The sequence below is a fragment of the Pinus tabuliformis genome, chromosome 4_1 (assembly GCF_031772625.1).
Source record: "Pinus tabuliformis cultivar Carrire ecotype Pingquan chromosome 4_1, CPIR1, whole genome shotgun sequence".
Taxonomy (NCBI): Eukaryota; Viridiplantae; Streptophyta; class Pinopsida; order Pinales; family Pinaceae; genus Pinus; species Pinus tabuliformis.
In genome coordinates, this window is record NC_142303.1 from 281,813,347 (window position 1) to 281,835,352 (window position 22,006).

Sequence of the window (22,006 nt, forward strand, 5' to 3'; positions counted from 1 at the left end):
CTTGGCTTGTCTTCTGCGATTTATGTTTATGTTCTATCTGTAGTTTACTTTAATGCTGATGTGATTGCTAATATGGAAAAGATATTGAGCTAACTGTGAAAATTGAAATAAATTGCTCTAAGCATAGAACATACCTAAACTTAATATGGTATCAGAGCTGAGGTGAAGACAAAGCCCAAACAAGAGTGAAAAAGCAATCACCGAAGACAGTTGGGAAAGGACAAAAGGATCAATGGATTCCTCATCCCTCTTCAAATTCACCAAGAGTGAAGTCAAAGTAGAGTATATTATCAGAATGGCGCAGCGAAAGCTTCTAATGGCCTACCTACAGATCACTTCAATGGGAAGTCCAGATCTCAGGGTGAAAGGAAAGGCAGATGCCTTGCTTACAATAAGTTCAGCCATTATGCGAAGGAGTGTCCGAATGGCAGGGACACATCTCTTGATGAAGATAACAATCATTCCAGGGACATCTTCAATGATCGAAGGAATGACAGGTAATGCAGGTCATCAAGGAAACAACCGACTCTTCAAGGAAAGCAAGGAACCCCAGGTATGAAAAATCAAATGTTGTTTATGATAAGATAAAGAAGCGTTATCTTGTATTGGCCCTCTCCTTCAAATTCTGTGGGAATCTGGCTTATTGATTGTAGTGCTTCAAGGCACTTCATCGGATAGAAGGGTGATCTGTATAATTTAGTAGAGATGGAAAAAATTGTGGGATTATACTTGGAGCTGATGCCACCTATCCTAGAAAGGGTGTAGGGAATGTTACCCCTCAATTGAATGAAGGTAACTCAATTCTTTTACAGAATCTCTCTTATGTACCTGATCATAAGAAGAACTTGGTGTCCATTTCGGCAATGGAAGTCGAAGGTTTCAGGGTGACATTCATCGATGGAAGGTACGTTTGAAAATAGAATTTTCAAAGATGTTTTTTTCTCATGGGTTCAGGGTTGGCAATTTGTATCAAGTTGCAGGATGGTCCATTGGGGACCATGTCAATTGACACATCTCATCTATAGCACCGAAGGTCTATTATGGGGCCCTACCCGATGTGAGTCAGATGGTGACAGGGATGCCTGAATTCAAGAAGAGCATGAAGGTACATGTTTGAGATGTATCGCAGGAAAATCTTACAAGGGGACCATTCCCCTCATGTAGCTGGTCCATAGGTTTGGAACAATCCGAAGAGTTTGAGATTCATGATCGGGAAGCTCTTGTATACAGGGGGAAGAAAGCCCTCTATGGCTTGAAGCAAAACACCCTAGGCGTAGTATGAGAGGATTGATAGCTGTCTGATGAAGCTGAGATTCAATAGGAGTGAAATCGATCCAAACCATTGCCCGAAGGTTGTGGATGATAGACCTCTCATACTGACACCTTCTGAGGACGACCTATTTTTGACTGGTGCAAACCCTCTCATTTGTAGAAGTAAGAGGGAGTTGGACTCTGGATGTGGAACGGTAAACTGCAAGCTCGTGACTACCTCGAGGATCTTAACTTTCAGAAGTTATATGGTAGTGATGCCGGACCAGATTTGGGAAATACCTCTGAGTTTCATAAACTCATTCACGTTCTTGGTGAACTTCTGTCCGGACATATGATTTGCAGTTAGTATGATGAGCTCATATATGGTTGAGCCTCACTGGATTGGTGCCAAGAATCTTTTGAGATGTCTTCGGGGCACAATCTCTCATGGATTGAGATACACTGCCGGAAATATGAAGCTGCATGATTGTTCGAATGCTAACTAGGCAGGCAGTGTGGAGGATCTCAAGAGCACTTCTGAGTGTTGATTCTCTTTGGGTTCTGCTCAATATCCTGGATGAGTAGGAAGCAGAAGACGGTTGCTTTGAGCACCGCTGAGATTGAATACATAGCTACGAGTATGACCTCGTGTGAAGTTGCCTGGTTGCGGGAGCTCTTCAGTGAGTTGTTTGTACACATGATGGATACCATTGTGATCTTCTGTGTCAACCAGGGGGGATTCGATTGTTGAGGAATCTCGTATTCTATAATTGCTCCAACATATAGACATCAGATACTACCTTATCTGGGATATGGTACGTCGATGAGCGAGGAGGCTCCATCTCATTAAGACTGATGTACAGGTCGCAGACATTCTGTCTAAGTCCCAGGGAAATGTCCAATTTGTGACTTTCCCGAATGACTTGGAGTCGTTAAGAGACCTTCTTATATGGGTCCTGTATGTTGCATGCATTGAGCTCTGGGAGCTCCGAGGGGCTTGGGGTACTTATTAGAGCAACACGCAACCATAGGGCGACTCACCTAATGGTGCGTTGTGTACAGGGCGAATGGCTCAGCCTTCCCCTGTGATACCCCGAGACGACTTAGGGACAAGATGAATGGTTCTCCTGTCGAGGCATCCTACTCATGCAGTCTGAGACTTATGGGAAGTATCTCTCATCTGGCCAATGAGCAGGGAAATGAGGTTAGGGACCATAGTAGTACTATCGATGGACACATCGTTGTATCTATCGTACTTCCTATGCTAGGATGACCACCATTGATCTGGGATCAATGAAACTGATCTGGGATCAGTATGAATGGTTTGAGACACTCTCTTGTGATATTGATATGGGATTAGTGAAACTGACTTTGGGTTCGTAAGAGTGGTACGACACACTCTCTTCAAATGGAACTGACTTCGGGTCAGTAGAGAATGGTACGAGACATTCTTGATCAATTCTTCTTCTTCATGGTTCAGCAAAACAAAGCAGAGTAGAGCAGAGCAGAGCAGTGCAGGGCACTGATGGCAGAGATCGTACAGTCGGACATATGGATCAGCGGATGGAGTTCTCCCTAGTTGAGAGGGAGTGTTAAAATTGGCAAGTAGGGCCAAACTCCATGTGGGTCATCTTATTTATGGCAACTGATATTTTTCTTGGATCCCTCTCATTGAGAGGTGTAGGATTGATCTAAAGATCAATTGATTCCGACAAGTATTCATGGAGTTATGAATTTATTTGTGTTATAAGACAATTCGTCAAGGTCGGCTAGCAACCAAATAAACCCCACATGTGCTCAATGTTTTAGTATAAAATGAGACGACTTAATAGTCATTTCTACACACACTTTTATCTTGATTTCTATCCACTTGTCTTGGGTTTTAGTGGAAGAGAATTCTAGGAGTGGAAGCCCTAGACGCTGGAAGAAAAGAGGCTACCCTAGCCGTAGTCAAGACGAAGGAATACATTGCCCTAATCTAGAGGACGCAATCATGAAAGAGAAGCCCCAACGCTATTTAGAAGGAAGCCTACAACGCTATACGCTGGTCCCTACCAAAACGCAGTCAAGGAGGACATTACCATGCCCTAGCTACAACATTAGGAGGCTGCCCTAGACAACGTGGAAGGGCTTTGTGCACAACGTATTGAGCAGAAGTCTTAGCTGTTGTTTGGAGGGGTCCAAAGTGTTGGAGAAGGGGCCGAGTTCCCTTGTTACAATGCCGCAACAATAGAGGGCTGTTGGAAGGGTAGTCGCAGTCATATCACTGATTTGTGGGTAGTTTTAGTGACACATTTATAGGGCCGCAATGAGGGATTGCTAACAGCAATTGGGAGATGAAGTTTGGATGGCTGAGAGACCTAGAACAAACCTCCTAACCAGGCCACAGTCACCTCTAAGGACAACAAGGCAAACAAGGGTATTTTCCCTATACGTTAGGCTAGTTGGTGTGCCCTAACCAGACTAGTACATGCATAGAACCCTAGGCAAAAATCAGCAGTAGCATGCAACCGAATTGAGGGCTGTTTGTGGACTGATGGATAGATGCATGGGACCACAAGGCAACTAGTACAACAATGCTAATATATATGGGACAACTGGGCTACATGGTGCTGCCCAGAATGTTGGGACAACAATGTCATTATGGACAACAACTATGTTGGGACAACAACTATGGTGGGACAACCCTATGACATAGGACAACAGTGACATTGTGCAACAGCTGCAAAGTGGGACAACCCTATGACATAGGACAACAATGACATTGTGCAGCCGCTGCAAAGTGGGACAACAGCTATGACATGGCAGCAAAGTGGGACAACAACTGTGACATGACACCATCAAACATGGATAGCAGCAAACATGGTGTAGCATGGCAAGCGTGGACAACATGGATAACTGTGGCAAGCATGGTGCTGCAAGCACATGATACACGCTGTATGACAACATGGTTCAACAATGGCACATGGGACAACAATGTAGCATAAGGTGCAACATTCATGAGGTCCAGCAGTGTGATGATGGGTGCAGCATGGTGCATCACGGTGAGGTACAACATGATGACGAGATGCAACACGATGATAGGTGAAGGTGTTGTCACCTTGGAGAATCAATTGAAGCATCATGTCTTCAACTCATTTCATGTATCATCTTCTTAGAGATGATCTATGCTCTTATCTAGATAAGTTAATGTGTTGACTTGTGTTATAAATGTACTCTCTCTCTCTCTCTCTCTCTCTGCTGAACAATTACATATAAGAAGAATTAATCAAGGGTTTCCCCATATTGGGGTTTGTCCCTAGCTAGCGCCACATCTTGTGTCCTCTTGTCTTGGCTTGTTTTCTGCGATTTATGTTTATGTTTTATCTACAGTTTACTTTAATGCTGATGTGATTGCTAATTTGGAAAAGATATTGAGCTAACTGTGAAAATTGAAATAAATTGCTCCAAGCATAGAACATACCTAAACTTAACAAAAGGTCTTTGCTTGTGCAAGTGATTCATCTTGCTTATGATTTGGGTGGCTTGTAAAATGTCACTTAGCTTAGAGGTACATAGCTTAGAGGTACATTATTACAATAGTACAAGTTAACATGTGTTTTAAAATAGTATTTACATTTTTAACTTCTGTTTTCTGTTTGTGTTCAGTGTGAAATGTATGTTTAATAAAAAGTCTTGGTTTTTGTAATTCTGATTGTTTTAATATATATTTATAAACATATATTTATATATATTTATATTTACCTCGAAAGGCGTTTTTCTATACGGAGTTGGAGTGGGAAAGCATTGTTCACCCCAACCCCCAACCAATTAAACCTGAACAACCAATCAAACCAACCAAACCAACCAAGAGTGAGAAAACACTGTTCAACCCAACCAATCAAACCAACCAAGAGTGATAAAGCACTGTTCAACCCAACCAATCAAACTTGAACAACCAATCAAACCAACCAAGAGTGAGAAAACACTGTTCACCCCAACCAATCAAACCTGAACAACCAATCAAACCAACCAACCAAGAGTGAGAAAACACTGTTCACCCCAGCCAACCAATGAAACCACCCCAACCAACCAATGAAACCAAGGATCCCAACCAACCAATGAAACCAAGGAGCTTCTTCAGGAGTAATCAAGGAGCTTTAGGAACTTTATTTTCGTTCTCCTCGCTCCAATAAATACTAGAAAAATCACCTGGTGGTTTCCCATGCGAATGTTTCTCGTACTTTTCATTCTTGTTCCACTCTTGTTCTGCGAATGTTTCTCGTTCTTTTGTCTTGTCCTACTCTTGTTCTGCTGGCCACCTCCCACCTCCTTTCGCATGTTGCTCGTCCTTTTCGTTCTTGTTCCACTAGTTGCCTCTTTTCGTTCCTGTTCCGCTGGCTGCTAATGGTCAAAACTTCTCATCTTCAACTTGAACCTTCATATCTCATAGCAACAAGCGAAAATAGGCTCCCAAAACAGGCGAAAGAAAGGGAAAAAACAAGGAGCATAATTGGGCAATTTGGAAGGATATTTAATGCTTTGATTCTTCAAACGCTTTGAGATACCTTTATGTCGTTGAATTTGAGGCCGGACATGTCGATTATAAAAATGCAGGAGTTTGGGTATTCTTTATCATCCACAGGAGTGGAAGCCATGACCTTTGTGTTACACACATAGGAGTGCGAGTTTGAGCATTGAGCAACTTCTCTAGATCGTCTAACACGCTGCGCAACTGATGCACGGTGCTTAACAAAGGCTCCATTGCTATTCTTCAAATATCTTGCCCTGCAAGAAAATACACTCATTATCCCATAATTTTTAATGGCCGAATACATTATTTTCCTGTAAACTTGATGACAAAACTTCAAATTCCAAAATTTGCAAATATATCTGAAAACAACCACATAGCTTACCAGATCTTGAAGGACCATATCTCTTGCACAAACGCCTCCAAAGAATGAATACAAATTACCCTTTGGAACTCAATGAGGAGGGAAGAGAATCTGAGAAAATACATAGGATGCTTTCCCTCCATTCTGGAAGCATCAAGGATTCTTGAGTTGCTTCTGGAACATTTGGGTAACCTTTCTCTGAATTTTTGACAAGCATCGCAAAACTTCAAAACCCCCAAGCATTGTAGAACTTCAAAACCCCCAAGCATCGTAGAACTTCAAAACCCTAGTGAGGGACCAGTAGATCAGTAGGGATGTTAGAGTTCGCAGAGGCATGGAGCCTGATGTTGGAGGAAGGAGTATCCAAAGAAGAGGGGTGTGTTTTGCAGGCATGCGTTTTGTTGGTGTGGTTGAAGCGGTTGAGGATTTTTGAAGCAAAGTTAGCATGGACATGGATGGTCCACAAAGAGGGAGTTGCCGCATTCGTAGTGAAGTCGTTAGCCACCGGTCATGTTTCCCTGATACCTTACAGGAGGGATTTTCGTCGCTCCAAGTTGGATGATGCTTGCAAGCAACCTGTGCAAATCCCTTGGGCATTTTGCTCCTGATTGCCAAAATTCGTTAGTTTTCAACAACTGTGGACTTCTTGGGCATATTGTTGTGGAGCGCACCACGAAGTCATTGTGCTGGAATCGCAGGGAGCCTGGTCATGTTGCAAGTATTTGTTCTAATGGTCCCATTTGTCACACATGCATCAAATCCAGGCATTGTACGACTCCATAGCTCCCACCTGTAGACATTAGCTTCTGTAACAATTGTTACAAACTGCCACCAGTGATCCCACTTGGACACATAGTTTCCGAGTGCAAGAATGAGAAGGCATGCAACAACTGTCGCAAGGCTAGGCATCTTGCTTGTGAATGCATCTTGGTACATCATTCCCTGATAAATAGGTTAGGTGCCATTGTCAACCTGAACCAACAGAGATGTTAAATATTTAGTATTTCAAGGTCTGTATTTTTTCCTGATAGAATAGTTCTGTTGTTTATTGAAAAGGCGAGCTGATTCAAGTGCTATTTCTAGAATATATCTAGACGTAGGGAACTCATCTCTTGTTGCCAGATTGGAATAAGTCTAAACCGCTAATCATGCATCAGAGTGGTGTGGCTAAAAGGTTGGCCTTCCACAAAAGAGGATCTGTAATAGTGTGTTAGATTCCCAAGTATAACCGTTACAATAACACATATTTGATTCTCTATATTCCCTACACAGAGCAATTTATATTATCTACGTTATTATTACTTTGGCCTCCATAAAACAGACAATGGAAAACTTCATCTCGCCCCTAATTTCTTAAGGTAACTTTGATACTTTTTATTGGTAGTTTCGTCTCTTTTTATGAAAGGAAGACCTCTGTCAGCGTTTGCCGAGGGTTGGATCGTCAGATTGAAAACTCCCTATGGATTCATGATTTACTCCAAGAACTTATTAAATTGAATGGGGTCACGAATTAGAACAATCATATGAACCTTACATCCCTACTTTATGAATAGAACTTTAGTGGGTAGTGAAGGTTGGTGGCACAATAGGAAATCACCCCAAATGGTGTAGATTCTTGTCAATATTTTGAAGTCTTTTGGCTTTTCATTGTCCTACTATTTGACTAGAGGGATGCCTTCTCTCTCACTTTTTGCCGAACCATAAGACAAACTAATCTTCCTAATCTGTTCACCGTAGCATTTTGAAGCGTTTAGAACTAATTTGAATATGGGTTGTAGCATCTTATCTCCATTAGGGGACTTTTGAGGTCTAAAATGGGCCTCCTAAGAAAAATGTACAACCAAAATAAACTTTATAAGAACCAATAAGATTCAAAATGATGATTTAAACCATGGGGATGATTCACCATTTTTCAACTCGTATTTTCAATTTATCTCCCTAAGGTTTTATTCAAATTTTGAGCGGAAGTACTCGTTGGATGTAAAATTTAATTCCTCATCCAAAGAGTAACCATGTTGCATACTTTCGATAGACCCTGCTACACGAAAAATGAGAAATACATGAAAAAACGTGATTGAAATTGCATTTTTCATATATTTCTCAGTTTTGATGTAGCAAGGTCGATCGAAAGTATGCTAAATGGGTACTCCTTGGATGAGGAATCAAATTATGCATCCAAAGAGTGTTTTTGCTCAAAATTTGAGTAAACCCATAGGGAGATAAGTTGAAAATACGAGTTGAAAAAAATAGTTTTTTTTTTTTTTTTTGGTTTTGGTTTCCCCTCTAAAATTTGATGATGTCATCTAATCTTATTTTATTATTTCCACTATTATTTTATAATTTCTTTAGGAGGCCCATTTTAGGCCTCAAAAATTCCCTAATGCATTATTCACATGATCTATTAGACATATATATTCAGTGATATTTTGACACAAATGTAATAGGGATAATACTGCATCTAGTAGAACTGAAGCAAAATACATTATGTTTTGAACTTTAGTGCTTGTTGTCTATATCTAAGAAGAACAATTGTGACGAGCATAAGCAAATGTACAAGAAACATGAGGGTCTCCATGAAGCTTGGAATGCAAGAAAAACTCCATGGAGACCCTCTAAAAATATGATTTTTTCCTCTTCAACACCCCTAGTGCACTAGCAAGGAGAGTTGCAATGCTTCATAGGTCTAGAAAAGAGAATTGCAACATTCCAACACCTTAGCAAAGGAGAGTTGAAGTGGATAGGATTGATAGAGAAAATGGATAATAGTGGAACAGATAAAAAAATGATCAGAATTTGAAGATAAGAATGAAAGGAACATATTAAACATGGTAAAAAAAGTGTTGAGATACATCTAACCACACTTCAAAGCCATCTATAAAAGCAATGCTCCCCATAGAGAAAAGGGGAGAACAAAAAAAAGAGATAGGTAAATGTTGTCGAAATGAGTTGTGGTGAGAGGAGGATCCAAAGGCAAGGAATGTAAAGGATACAACCTTGTAAGCTCAATTAATTTAATATAGAAATCACTCTTCCCCCCACTAACATATGTTGTTTTCGCAATTGTGAATATATGTTTTTGGATTATTTTTTGTATTAATGATAATGTGGTTTCTAGGAAGAAAGATCTAGTGGATTTATTTCTTTTGTGGTTTATTGATCCAAATTTAAACAGGAACACAACAAATTACAGATATAACCACAAACACAAAGATGCAGCAGAAATAAAACTTCATTTCATTGATATCAAACACTGAAATATGCTTACAAGCAGAACGGAAATAAGACTAGCTCGAGTGATGGTAGCTTATCTCTGAGAAGAGATGTGGCGGCTACATGCCTCTAAACTATGTTACAATGAGGCTTAAGGGCCTATTTATTATTGGAAAACATGAGAAAACCATAAACAACCAAAACACTAACTCCAAGATGTAACACCAAGAGTTTGTGGGCCCCGTTGGGGTTAGTTGGGTAGCCAACTTACCGGGGTCATAACTTGGTCATATTATCTTCATTGGGCGTGTACGATACCTTGTTGGAAAGGTCTCTCTGATTACTATAAGTTTTGCCACATGCCCCTGCCTATAGCTACGGGCTTGCTGTGGACCTAAAAAAATGTCGTTTAGGGGGTCAAAACTGCTCTGGAAGTTCAGGACCCGAAAAACTGCTAACAATAGTAAATGCTGAAATACACAAGTAAACAATGAAACTGACGAGAAGTCTACGTGGGATAGGTGGGTGGCCACCAATATCCACCTGGATCATTTCTCCTCCCTTAGGAAGTAATGGTCCCCATTGCGTGCAAAGCCTCCATGAGGTGAGGAAATTTCTGTGGAACCTAGTCCTTGGTGAGCCACTTGCCTTGGTGCAGGAGTTGGCCAGCTTTGACAATCCGATATAGTTGGATCTTCTACTGGCGAGTGTTCTTGAACTGTATGTATATAATTCGATCAGTTGTGGCATGTTCCATGCAGTTTGGATTTAACTATGTTGGTGTGCGCTGTTCTGCAATGTATGATGTGTCTAGTAATGGTGGGAAGTATGGTCGAAGGAGATCCACATTGAACACGGGGTGTAGACCAAGGAATGGGGGAATGCTAAGCTCAAAAGCATTGTCTCCCACAACCTTGGTAATGGTGTAAGGACCATATCAGAGTGGTTTGCGCTTCCGATGGGCTTCGATAAGGTGTTTTTTCTGCAAATGCAACCAGAGTTTGTCGCCCACCTGAAACTTGTGTGGCACCCAATGTTGATCATGCTGCGGCTTGTACTTGGAATTTGACTTCTCTAGGATGTCATGAACCTGCTGGCGGATGTGTTGGATGCGTTCAATAAATATGGTCGCTTTATCCACTTCAGACGATACATGTGTGGATTATGTCTGTGTAGTCGCCTGAGGCATGGCAACATCAATCAAACACAACGGTTGAAATCCTAGACCCACTTGAAAGGGACTGTGACCAATCGAGCTATGGAGAGCTCTATTATAACTGTGCTACACATATGGAAGCCTCTCATCCCAGGTTTGAGGATGCTTGGAGTTGTACATGTGGAGTATGTGCATTATCATTCTGTTGACGACCTCTCTCTGACTATCAGTCTGGGGATGGAAGGAAGTCGACTTGGTGAGTTTGGTGTCCAATAGTGTCCAGAGGCTTGATTAGAATGTGCTCAGGAACCTGCTATCCCGATCTGATATAATGGTTTGTGGGATCCCAAAATGGAACCATACTCGTTCAAAGAAGAGTCTAGCAGTGTTTATTGTGATACTCATCTTGTAGGCTGCCAATACAGCCATCTTAGAAAATCTGTGCATGACCACAAATACACATTCATTACCATGTTTGGTAGAAGGGAGGTCAGACATATAGTCCATGGAGATGGATTCCCACGGCTGGCTAGGAGTAGGCAGAGGAGTGTACAGGCCTTGCTTCTTAAAGGATGGCCTGGCGATGATGCAGGCAGTGCAGGATCTGATATATTTCCCAACCTCCAGTCGGAGTTTGGGCCAATAGAAGTACTTTTGTATTACAACCATAGTTTTCTCCACCCCAAAGTGTCTTGCGATCCGACTATAGTCTGCTTTGCAAATTAGTTTGGCACGCTTGCTTGAAGGAACACAAATGTGGCCCCAGGTAGCACAATAATGCGTCCTAGAGGTGGAAATTAGGAACTTTCTTCCCATCTACTAGCATCTGGTATGTGGAGGTGAACTCTGGATCATTTTTGTATAATTGCGGCCATCCAGAGGTCTTGTGACCACAAGAATTGAGAACAGTAGCGAGTGTTGCAACTGGGGGCCGGCTGAGGCAGTCTGCAACATGATTGGTGCTGCCCTTTTTGTATTTAATGTTAAAGTGGAATTGTTGCAGATATGTAGATTGATGAAAGGAGAATTTGTGGGTAAGGCAAAATCCCCTTTCATGTACAAATTTCGATCCTGAGGCCTGTGGGTTATGGCCCACTAACTATCGGAAGCGTTATTTGATGTGTTTAAGCCTCAGAACCCGGACCACAACACTTTATCGGATTTTCCTTTAAAAATCCAGGACCATTCATTTAATCGGAATACACAGGATTACACGGGAAAACCCGCAGCCGAACCATAAGGCTGGACTTCAAAAGTATACACCCGCTTCTATAAAATCTTCGGGTTCACACCTTCCAGCCTTTCCACAACGCTGCTCCGAACTTCGAAATGTCGATACCTCCGATCTCGGGTCGGTGCTATATTCCCTATTGGCGATATCGCGTAATTGCATATCGGCACATCGGCATTCCTTCGTCTACCAGCCCTTGACCTTCCCGAAATGCGCTCAGCGATCATATCTAGACCGTTGATCTGGCACTCGATTTGACGATTGCGATTACATCGCATATCACCATCGCTTTGGATCTTCGGTCACCGATCAAACAATCCTCCGCCATTGATCTATACTTAGTGGATCCAACGGTCCACAATAATCTCAGGTGGACAAGTAGCATGGAGAATACCTGCCCGAAAAAGCTGTTTTCTCTCTCTCCTCGGCCTGCTACGTGTCGCTTGGCTAATGGAATTGGGTGGTCATGCAATATTACCACTTACCACCTTTGCCTCGCCTGCTATACCACTTTTGCATATAAATCCGCTAATGCGATATCAATTCCTCTGTCTCTGCGATATGATCCTGTCTGTTGATCATATCGATCCAATAGCTCCTGTGCATTCTCATCCGTTTACTCCTCAATTTAATATTGCTCGCCTTCGATGGATTTCTGCGTTAAAACACAATTCTGCCACCAAACTCTGTCTATATACGACATCACAATTAATTCGATATCTTTGGTTTATGATTGGATCGCTATCGATCCTTACAGTGATCGATGGTCGATCAAACCCTACAATATGGAAACGTTCAGCCTATCTATGAAATACACACAGGCTATCTATACAATAATACACAGGTGCACAATTCAACACTGAACACACTATTTCATTATACACAACATGATTACAAGCTAAGGCATTTCAGCCTTAGAACAAGCTCCCTCTCGACTACATTGTATCTATCTCTGTTACACAATTTCTATTATTTGTTCTCTCTATATTCCTCTCTGTCTACGCAAGTTCATGTATATAAGCAATATTGGATCGGATCATTGGAAGGATCCGATCAAATCCACTCCTTGATTTCCTCTCACAAATATCTCAACAAGCCTTAAATCTCTCTACAACTCGCTATATGGATATATATGAATACATGACAGATTACATTAATATTTAATTAAGTCCATCAAATTACTCTGTTTTAACAGATTTTCCTGGTTTTGCTCAGATGGTCCATGTCCTCTCGTTCTTAGCTTTGGATTCCTCTTTTGATTAAGTGGGGGTCAGATGCTCCTGCATCAGACTTCCGAAGCACAAAAGTTTATGACCTCCTGGTCATATGCTTCTCCTTATCCTTAACAATTCTACCCACATCCCTGTGGAATTGCCTTTATGATCTTCTCTGAGCTGCATCCAAACCTTTGCAGTAACAGTCTTCCTCTGCTACACGATACCTCACCAAGCTTTCTCCTGAGCGTAGTCTTTTGGCATCCTTCTGGTTCTCTCCTCCGGAACCAATTGAGCACTCCATGCTCTAGGCTGCTGCAAATCTTCTCACCTTCCGTTGTCGTTCGTTGCACGACAGTAAAGACCATAACTCTCCTGTCTTCAACACAACTATACCTCTTCTCCTTCTACTTGCACTCTTCTTCTTTTTTGCAGGAAATCCTTTCCCTGCTCTGATACCACTTGATGAAAGGAGAATTTGGGAGTAAGGCAAAATCCCCTTTCATGTACAAATTTCAATCCTGAGGCCTGTGGGTTATGGCCCACTAACTATCGGAAGCGTTATTTGATGTGTTTAAGCCTCAGAACCCAGACCACAACACTTTATCAGATTTTCCTTTAAAAACCCGGGACCATTCATTTAATCGGAATACACAGGATTACACAGGAAAACCCGTAGCCGAACCATAAGGCCGGAGTTCAAAAAGTATACACTCGCTTCTATAGAATCTTCGGGTCCACACCTTCCAGCCTTTCCACAGTGCTGCTCCGAACTCCGAAACGCCGATACCTCCGATCTCCGGTCGGTGCTATCACGTAATCGTATATTGGCACATCGGCATTCCTCCGTCCACCAACCCTTGACCTTCCTGAAATGCGATCAACGATCATATCTAGATCGTCGATCTGGCACTCAATCCGATGGTTGTGATTATATCGCATATCACCATCACTTTGGATCTCCGATCACCAATCAAACAATCCTCCATCGTTGATCTACACTTAGTGGATCCAATGGTCCACAATAATCTCAGGTGGACAAGTGGCATGGAGAATACCCGCTCGAAAAAGCGGTTTTCTCTCTCTCCTCGGCGTGCTACGTGTCGCTTGGCTAATGGAATCGAGCGGTCATGCAATATTACCACTTACCACCTTTGCCTCGCCCGATATACCACTTTTGCATATAAATCCGCTGATGCGATATCAATTCCTCTATCTTTGCGATATGATCCTGTCCGTTGATCATATCGATCCAACGACTCCTGTGCATTCTCGTCTGTTTCCTCCTTAATTTAATCTCGCTCGCCTTCGATGGATTTCTGCGTTAAAACACAGTTCTGCCACCACACTCTGTCTATACACGACATCACAATTAACTCAATATCTTTGGTTTATGATTGGATCGCCATCAATCCTTACAGTGATTGATGGTCGATCAAACCCCGCAATACGGAAACATTCAGCCTATCTATGAAATACACACAGGCTATCTATACAATAATACACATGCGCACAATTCAACACTGAACACACTATTTCATTATACACAACATGATTACAAGCTAAGGCATTTCAGCCTTAGAACAAGCTCCCTCTCAACTACATTGTATCTATCTTTGTTACACAAGTTCTATTATTTGTTCTCTCTATATTCCTCTTTGTCTACGCAGGTTCATATATATAAGAAATATTGGATCGGATCACTGGAAGGATCTGATCAAATCCACTCCTTGATTTCGTCTCACAAATATCTCAACAAGCCTTAAATCTCTCTACAGCGCGCTATATATATGAATACATGGCAGATTACATTAATATTTAATTAAGTCCATCAAATTACTCTGTTTTAACAGATTTTCCCAGTTTTGCTCCGATGGTTCACGTCCTCTCATTCTTCGCTTTGGATTCCTCTTTTGATTAGGGGGGTCAGATGCTCCTGCATCATTGACCACTTATGATGACGATGGTTCTGCAACTTCCCTTGTGTCTGTATAAACTGAAGAGGTCGATGATCAGTATGGATGACCGTCTCCTTCCCCAGAATGTAGTGCTTCCATTTTCAACAAGCATGCACGATGAAATACATTTCTTTATCATAGGTGGGGTACTTCCGAATTGTATCAGAAAGTGTCTCGCTATGATAGGCCACTGGATGCTCGTGGTGAGTGAGGACTATACCAATAGCATAGTCTGAGGCGTTTGTCTCGATTTCAAATGGTTGTTGCAGGTTTGGTAGTGTGAGTACCGGTGCAGAGAAGAGGTGACGCTTCAACTCAATGAACACCTTCTGTTGGGACTCGGACCAGGAAAAATTTTCTTTTGCCTCGCCCTTAGTAATCTGACTCAAAGGCCAAGTGATATGGGAGAATCCCAACATGAACCTCTGATAAAAATTTGCAAGGCCCAAAAAGCTGCGAAGCTCCGTTAGAGTGGTCGGGGTTGGCCAATCTTGAATGACTTGGATCTTGGTCGGGTCCACATGCACGCCACACTCATCTATGATGTACCCCAAGTATTGGACCTGGCTCATGCCAAAGGTGCATTTCTCCAAGTTGGCACACAGTTTGTGTTACCGAAGGGTTTGAAGGACCTGCCGAATGTGTTGCAAGTGTTCTTCCCAACTCTTGTTGAAGATGAGGATGTTGTCCAGATAAACCACCATAAACGAGTTGGTGAAGGGCCACAAGATGTCATCCATTAGCCTCATAAAAGTAGTGGGGGCATTTGTCAACCCGAAAGGCATAACCAACCATTCAAAAATGCCTTCCTTGGACAAAAAGGTGGTCTTCTATACATCTGTGGGCTCTATTAGAACTTGGTGATAACCATAGTTCATATCGATCTTGCTGAAATACTTGGCCCCCTTGAGTTGGTCCAGCAGGTCATCAATCCGTGGGATTGGATACATGTTCCTGACAATGAATTTTTTTAATGCCTGATAATCAATGCAAAGCCTCTAGGTTCCATCCTTCTTCTGTACCAGTACAATCGGGCTCCCACAAGGCAAGGAACTTGGTCGGATGAGCCCTGTTTGCAGAAACTCATGGATTTTCTGCTTGATCTCTTCATTTTCTAGAATGGAGCAATGATATATCGACCCGTTGGGTAGAGGTGCTCCGGGAGTTAGATAGATTGAATGCTTGACCTGACAATGCAAGGGCACCCTTGTGGGTGAGGAGAAGATGTTCCTGTATTCTTTCACGACCGCGTCCACCTGCTTCTGCTGCTTGGAGGAACCCTTCCCAGGGGCCATGGACGTGGCTACAACTTTCCCCTTACTTTGAGAGCAAATTAGAAAGAAAACAAATTTCCCATTCTGGGAGATGGCCTTACTGCATTGCTTAACAAAGATCAAAGAGATGGCGGTAGGTGGGGCTACTCTGGTATCCTGTATAACTTAGTACCGAAAGAAATAATAACAGAGCGAGGGCTAGAATCATATGCAACATTCCACTTCCATAAGTATGGTTGTCCTAATAATATATCACAACTTTCAAGAGGAGCAACATCACACATTACCTCATTTGTGAAGAGCTTGACGCTGTAGGGAAGGTGACATTGTTGGTTGACGTGGAGATCTCTTCATTGGTGAAGCCACCTGATGGTGTATGGCTGCGGATGTGTTGTAGTCGGTAGGACCAGCCGCTTCACGACCTCTGCTGAAATGAGGTTCTTTTGGCTCCCGCTGTTGACAATAGACTGCAGCGGAGAACCCTTCACCCACATTTGTGAGTGGAATAGGCGCTCACCCTCTTATGGATCTTCAAGCTCAATCTTCTGGATCTTGGTGGTGGCCACAATGGCACGTCAATGATTCGCTTCCCTTTGTCATTACCCTTGTCGGGTTATGACTCAGAGTCGGAACATGTGCCAGATTAGGAAGCCTTCAGCTCGACCACCAATCGCTACTTGGCCCGGCACTCACTTGTGTTGTGAGTGGAGATCTTATGGAACTCACACCACTTTCTCATGTCCTTCTTTGTTTTCATGGTGTTGTTCTTTGCTTGTGGATTTGACGGGTTATCCTGGGTCACCCCACCTTGGCTTTGCCCTTTGCTGTACGGTTTGGGAGCACCTTTCCTTTACTTCGGATTCGCAGATCCGAAGTCTCGTTTTTTCTGTTTAAGCTTCTGCTTAATCTTGACAGCATATAGATACGTTGTGCCAAGTGAAGAGATGTCCAGGAACTCCATCTCATCCTGGATGTACCTGTGTAGGCATTCGCTATACTTGAGTACCAAATGTTTCTCAAAATCCTCGATACCCAACTTCGTGCGAAGGGTGTGAAAAACATTGGTAAAATCTGGCACGTCTTGGTCCCTTCCTTGTCGCAGTGTGGTCCACTTTATATATTTATCCTCATAGCTATTGACAGGGTAGTACTACTCCTTGATGGCGTCCCAGAATGAATCTCAAATGGGTGCGGCCGAAAATAGTGAGGGCGTACTTTCATCCTTCTGCTCACAGTAGGTTTCCCACCAATCCTTGACGCGGGGGTGGCTTTGAGAAGAGCAAAAGTAATCTTTTCCTGATTGGAAAAATCATGAACAAAAAGCTATCCTTCTAGTAGATTTAACCATTTATCTATGGCCTCTGCATTTATTTGACCCTCAAATATGGGAATGTCAAAGTTAAATTGTACCTTAAAGGGTGTGGCACTTCCATGTAGCTGCTGGAAGTAGATGCGTTGCCCCTGGGTAGCCGCTGAAGGATCTCGGAAAATTTGTCCATCATCGCATTCCTTCGTCGCTCGAGGGCTTCTTCGAGCAAGAATTTGATAGGATCTCCTGCGCCCCCCCGGTCTTTCTTTTCTTTCGCCATGGGAGGTCGTCGGGATTTGCGACGCTAGTCTTACAAAGGTTCGACCAGTGCAAGCCCTAACTCCTTATATTCCGACCTCGTTGGGGACAAGCAAAGAAAAACAAAGAACGAGCAGTCTTCTCTGATACCATTGATTTGAATTTAAACAGGAACGCAACAAGTTACAGATATAACCATAAACAGAAAGATGCAGCAGAAATAATACTTCATTTCATTGATATCAAATACTGAAATATGCTTACAAACAGAATGGAAATAAGACTAGCTTGGGTGATGGTAGCTTATCTCTGAGAAGAGATGTGGCGGCCACATGCCTCTAAAATGTGTTACAATAAAGCTGAAGGCCTATTTATTATTGGAAAACATGAGAAAACCCCAAACAACCAAAACCCTAACCCTAGGAGATGTAACAACAAACGTTTGTGGGCCCTGTTGGGGTCAGTTGGGTAGCCAACTTCCGAGGGTCATAACTTGGTCATATTATCTCTGTTCAGCGCGTACGATACTTTGTTGGAAAGGTCTCTCTAAGTACTACAGGTTTTGCAGCAAGCCCCTACCTATGGCTACGAACTTGCTGTAAACCTCGAAAAAATGCCGTTTAGGGGGTCAAAACTGCTCCGGAAGTTCAAGACCCGAAAAAACTGTTAAAAATATTAAATGCTGAAATAAACAAGGAAACAAATGAAATTGATTGGAGGTCTAGGTGGGATAGGTGGGTGGCCACCAATATCCACCTGGATCATTTATAGAGAAAAGGACTCCAAGCACCAAGATCTCAAGAAGCTCAACCACCTAAGGCATCAAGCATCCACCTTCCAAGATAAGTTGCACCCACTACCCTTTTTTTGTTTATTTTAATGATGCATGCATGTTTGTCATTTCAGTGGGGTTAAGTAGATCTCTAGTGCACCATTTGTCATAGATCTTGAGTAAGCTTGTGGGTAAATACTAAAAAGTACTTCGTTACTACAAAGAAAATAATAAAGTTATGGAAAATGGTGACTACTAAAGGATGGAAAGCCCCAGAAGAAGGATATTTTGATGACACTAGAACCCTATGACTGCTGCAAGTTATTAACTGAATACTTTACAAGTGGATGCTTAGCAATAAGCTGGTGCTCTTTTTTCACATGAACTTCGTTGCAAGATGAATCACCTAAAGTATTGTTTAGCAAAGAAGGGGATGCCTGAGCTTAGAAAGGTGAGCTTGACGAGGAAAAGGAAACTTAAATAATTTGTTGTGAGAAATTCATGTGACACGATAGTTGAAATAAATGAGGGTGTATTAGAAAGGATAGTGGGTTGAACTCTTGCATGTGGTAACCTTATTAAGTAAAGAATTTTATAGCTACAGGTAAGTATCGGGATATTATTCTATACTTATTTGTGCTATAAATATACATGATTATGGTGTCTATACTTATTTGTGCTATAAATATACATGATTATGGTGTGGAGGTGAAAAATCATGTGAATGAAATAACTTTTATATAAAAAGGCTATAAAAATTCTATTTTTCTTAATAATTGATAAAGTAAATGTTGATATGCTAAGACTGGGAGGTTATCAAATTATTGAAAGCTAATGTAAGTGCATTGTGTATAGCCAACTGTGCAAATTTACAAAGAGCACGATAGCATTGCAAATGCAAATGAAGAACGAAGAAGCAACATGGAAGTTAGAGAATGAAATGCATGAGACATACCTAAAATTGATTTGATATTTGGATTTAAACAAATTATTGTATAAATGATTATGTGCACCAATGACGATGAAAAATCCAAGGGGATGGGGATGGGAATGTAATACCCCACTTTTGATCCTCAATTTAGTATTGTGTATGCATATGATAAACCAACAAGTGTAATTTGTAGTTGAGCATTCAATGTTAATAAAATACAACAGCAATTATGTTCTTTGATTATTAATTAATATTGTTTTATTAAGTCATGGGAAGGTTAGTGACGATGAAAAATCTAAGGGGCTGGGAATGGGGATGGGAATGTAATACCCCACTTTTGATCCTCAATTTACTATTGTGTATGCATATGATAAACCAACAGGTGTAATTTGTAGTTCAGCATTCAATGTTAATAAAATACAACAGCAATAATGTTAATAAAATACAACAGCAATTATGTTCTTTGATTATTAATTAATATTGTTTTATTAAGTCATGGGAAGGTTAGTGCATGAAGGAGGCACATGGTTCTCTGTAAGGTTACGTGGGCCCTTCATGACATGCAACTAAATCTTTACCTTTTTTCCTTGCAATAGAACTATTATTCAATTAAAGTGTTTGAGAAGAAAGCTCAAATGTTTCTAATGACATTTACATTATCGAGAGCCAAACTATTCAAAGTTTGTCTTACTTTGTGAAATACCATATTGTTGGAGAAATTGGGAGGTTTGTCCCTAATAAATTGCCATGAGAATAAATTAATTTGACTAAGGAAATCCGCAACAACAAATTATGAGAGAATTGTGGTTAAATGATAATGATTGTCATTGAGGAAATCTACTACATCTGGTAATTCCCTAAAATCCTAACAATGAAATTTCCTAACCAATATGTTTTGAATCCCTTAAGAGAAGTGGGATAGTGTGAGGGACTATGGAGCAAAGGATGGAACTCCATACATTGGGTTGTGCAGAATGTTGGGGAAGAATGCTATGGATTGAGATTATTGTAAGTGTTATTATTAACTATGAATCTAGGCATTAAGCTATGAAAAGAGAAATTAGAATCAACCATAGGAATATTTCACCCTTTTGATTCATAGCATCAATTTAAGGGTAGTCCCTATTGCAGAGAGAATTATTGCAACATGGAGATTATGGTTGGGTGGAACGTTGATCTTCTGCATTTATTTGGTGGATAATTTCCAGACATACAACTGTTCATAAATATACTTGTTTGCATTTATTTGGTGGATAATTTCCAGACATACAACTGTTCATAAATATACTTGTGCATTGTGTTGGATTAATGTTAAATTCATATAGCTTCTATCATGGATTGAGTCAATTTCCAGTTTGTTCAATTCTTACTACTTGTATTAGCGTGCATTTATAAATTATGGTGTTATGGATAATTGAATGGTTTCACAATCTTGCATAAATCTATATTTCCATGCCTCTATATGGTGATTAGTTAATAATAAAGAAATGATATATGATATTATAGCAAAAATTGATGGAAATTTAGATAGTTAAGAGTACCTCATATCCTCTCAAAGTGCATAGAAGGTATTAGGCACATTACACATTATACTCCACACCTATTCTAGAAACTACAAGTTCTTGCTCGTTTCATGCTCACTAAAAGTATAAAGAAGATGGAAATTAAGAAAACCCGAATGCTTGCCTATGAGATGAGATGCTATGTTATAATACCCACGGCATATGTGCCCTCCTACGTCAATTTCTGACTTCTTAATATCTTACTTGGTAAAAAGACATATACCTAAGATCTTCAACATGAGCTAAAGAAAATTCTTATAACTATGTATCAAATTTTTATCATTCTCTTTTAATTAAATGACTCTTACTGTATTGCCTTTTTCAATCTAAATAGTATCCATTGATTCCCTTGAAAACATAAATAAATGAAAGACATTTTTTTCAATGTTGGTTACTTCATAGCTATCACACAATATATAAATTAAACAAGATTAATCGCTACAATATAACATAGTCTCTGCCTCTATCACTAATTAATTGATGAAGGCTATCCAAAATGTGGAAGAAGCACAATAAAAATGTACTTCCACACTTCACGCAATTACATATCTCATTTAACCTAAGTGTTTTGTGACCAATGGATAATTCATAGCATAGGATATCCACTCTCGCGTAGCAGTATCACCCATTATGTTCAACGGTGCACTGTTGAAGTAGTAATTCTTTAGATCGGAGATTTGGCCTTAATTGACGAGAAATTTGATCAAAAAGTCAGTAGCGTTTCATACTTTGCGTGAGTTAACAGAGATTGAAGGACGCAGAAATGAATGTAGGATTCCTCATCGTGACAACGCCATCTCAACGAGTATATTTTTTTATATTGCGAAAACTTTGGACAATGCTGCCTTGTTTTATCATATAGTTCATTGCACGCCTTCATCCCACTAACATTAACAAGCAAGGCGGGCTCCACGTCAAGTGGAATCAATATTTAATCCACGTCCTTTATGACATTCAGAAGTTGTGCCCTTCCATTTGAAAGTAATAGTTTGTATGAAGGAAAATA

At 41.0% G+C, this 22,006-nt stretch overlaps 1 long non-coding RNA gene across 1 annotated transcript in view; it reads left to right on the top strand.

Moving 5' to 3' along the window:
• The window catches only part of LOC149175361 (uncharacterized), a 38,753-nt gene extending 19,068 nt beyond the window's left edge, over positions 1-19,685 (top strand). Inside the window, exon 2 of the long non-coding RNA XR_016258007.1 lies at positions 19,363-19,685. This is a non-coding gene — a long non-coding RNA (uncharacterized LOC149175361). The remainder of the gene's footprint in view (positions 1-19,362) is intronic.
• Positions 19,686-22,006: the final 2,321 nt, after the last annotated feature.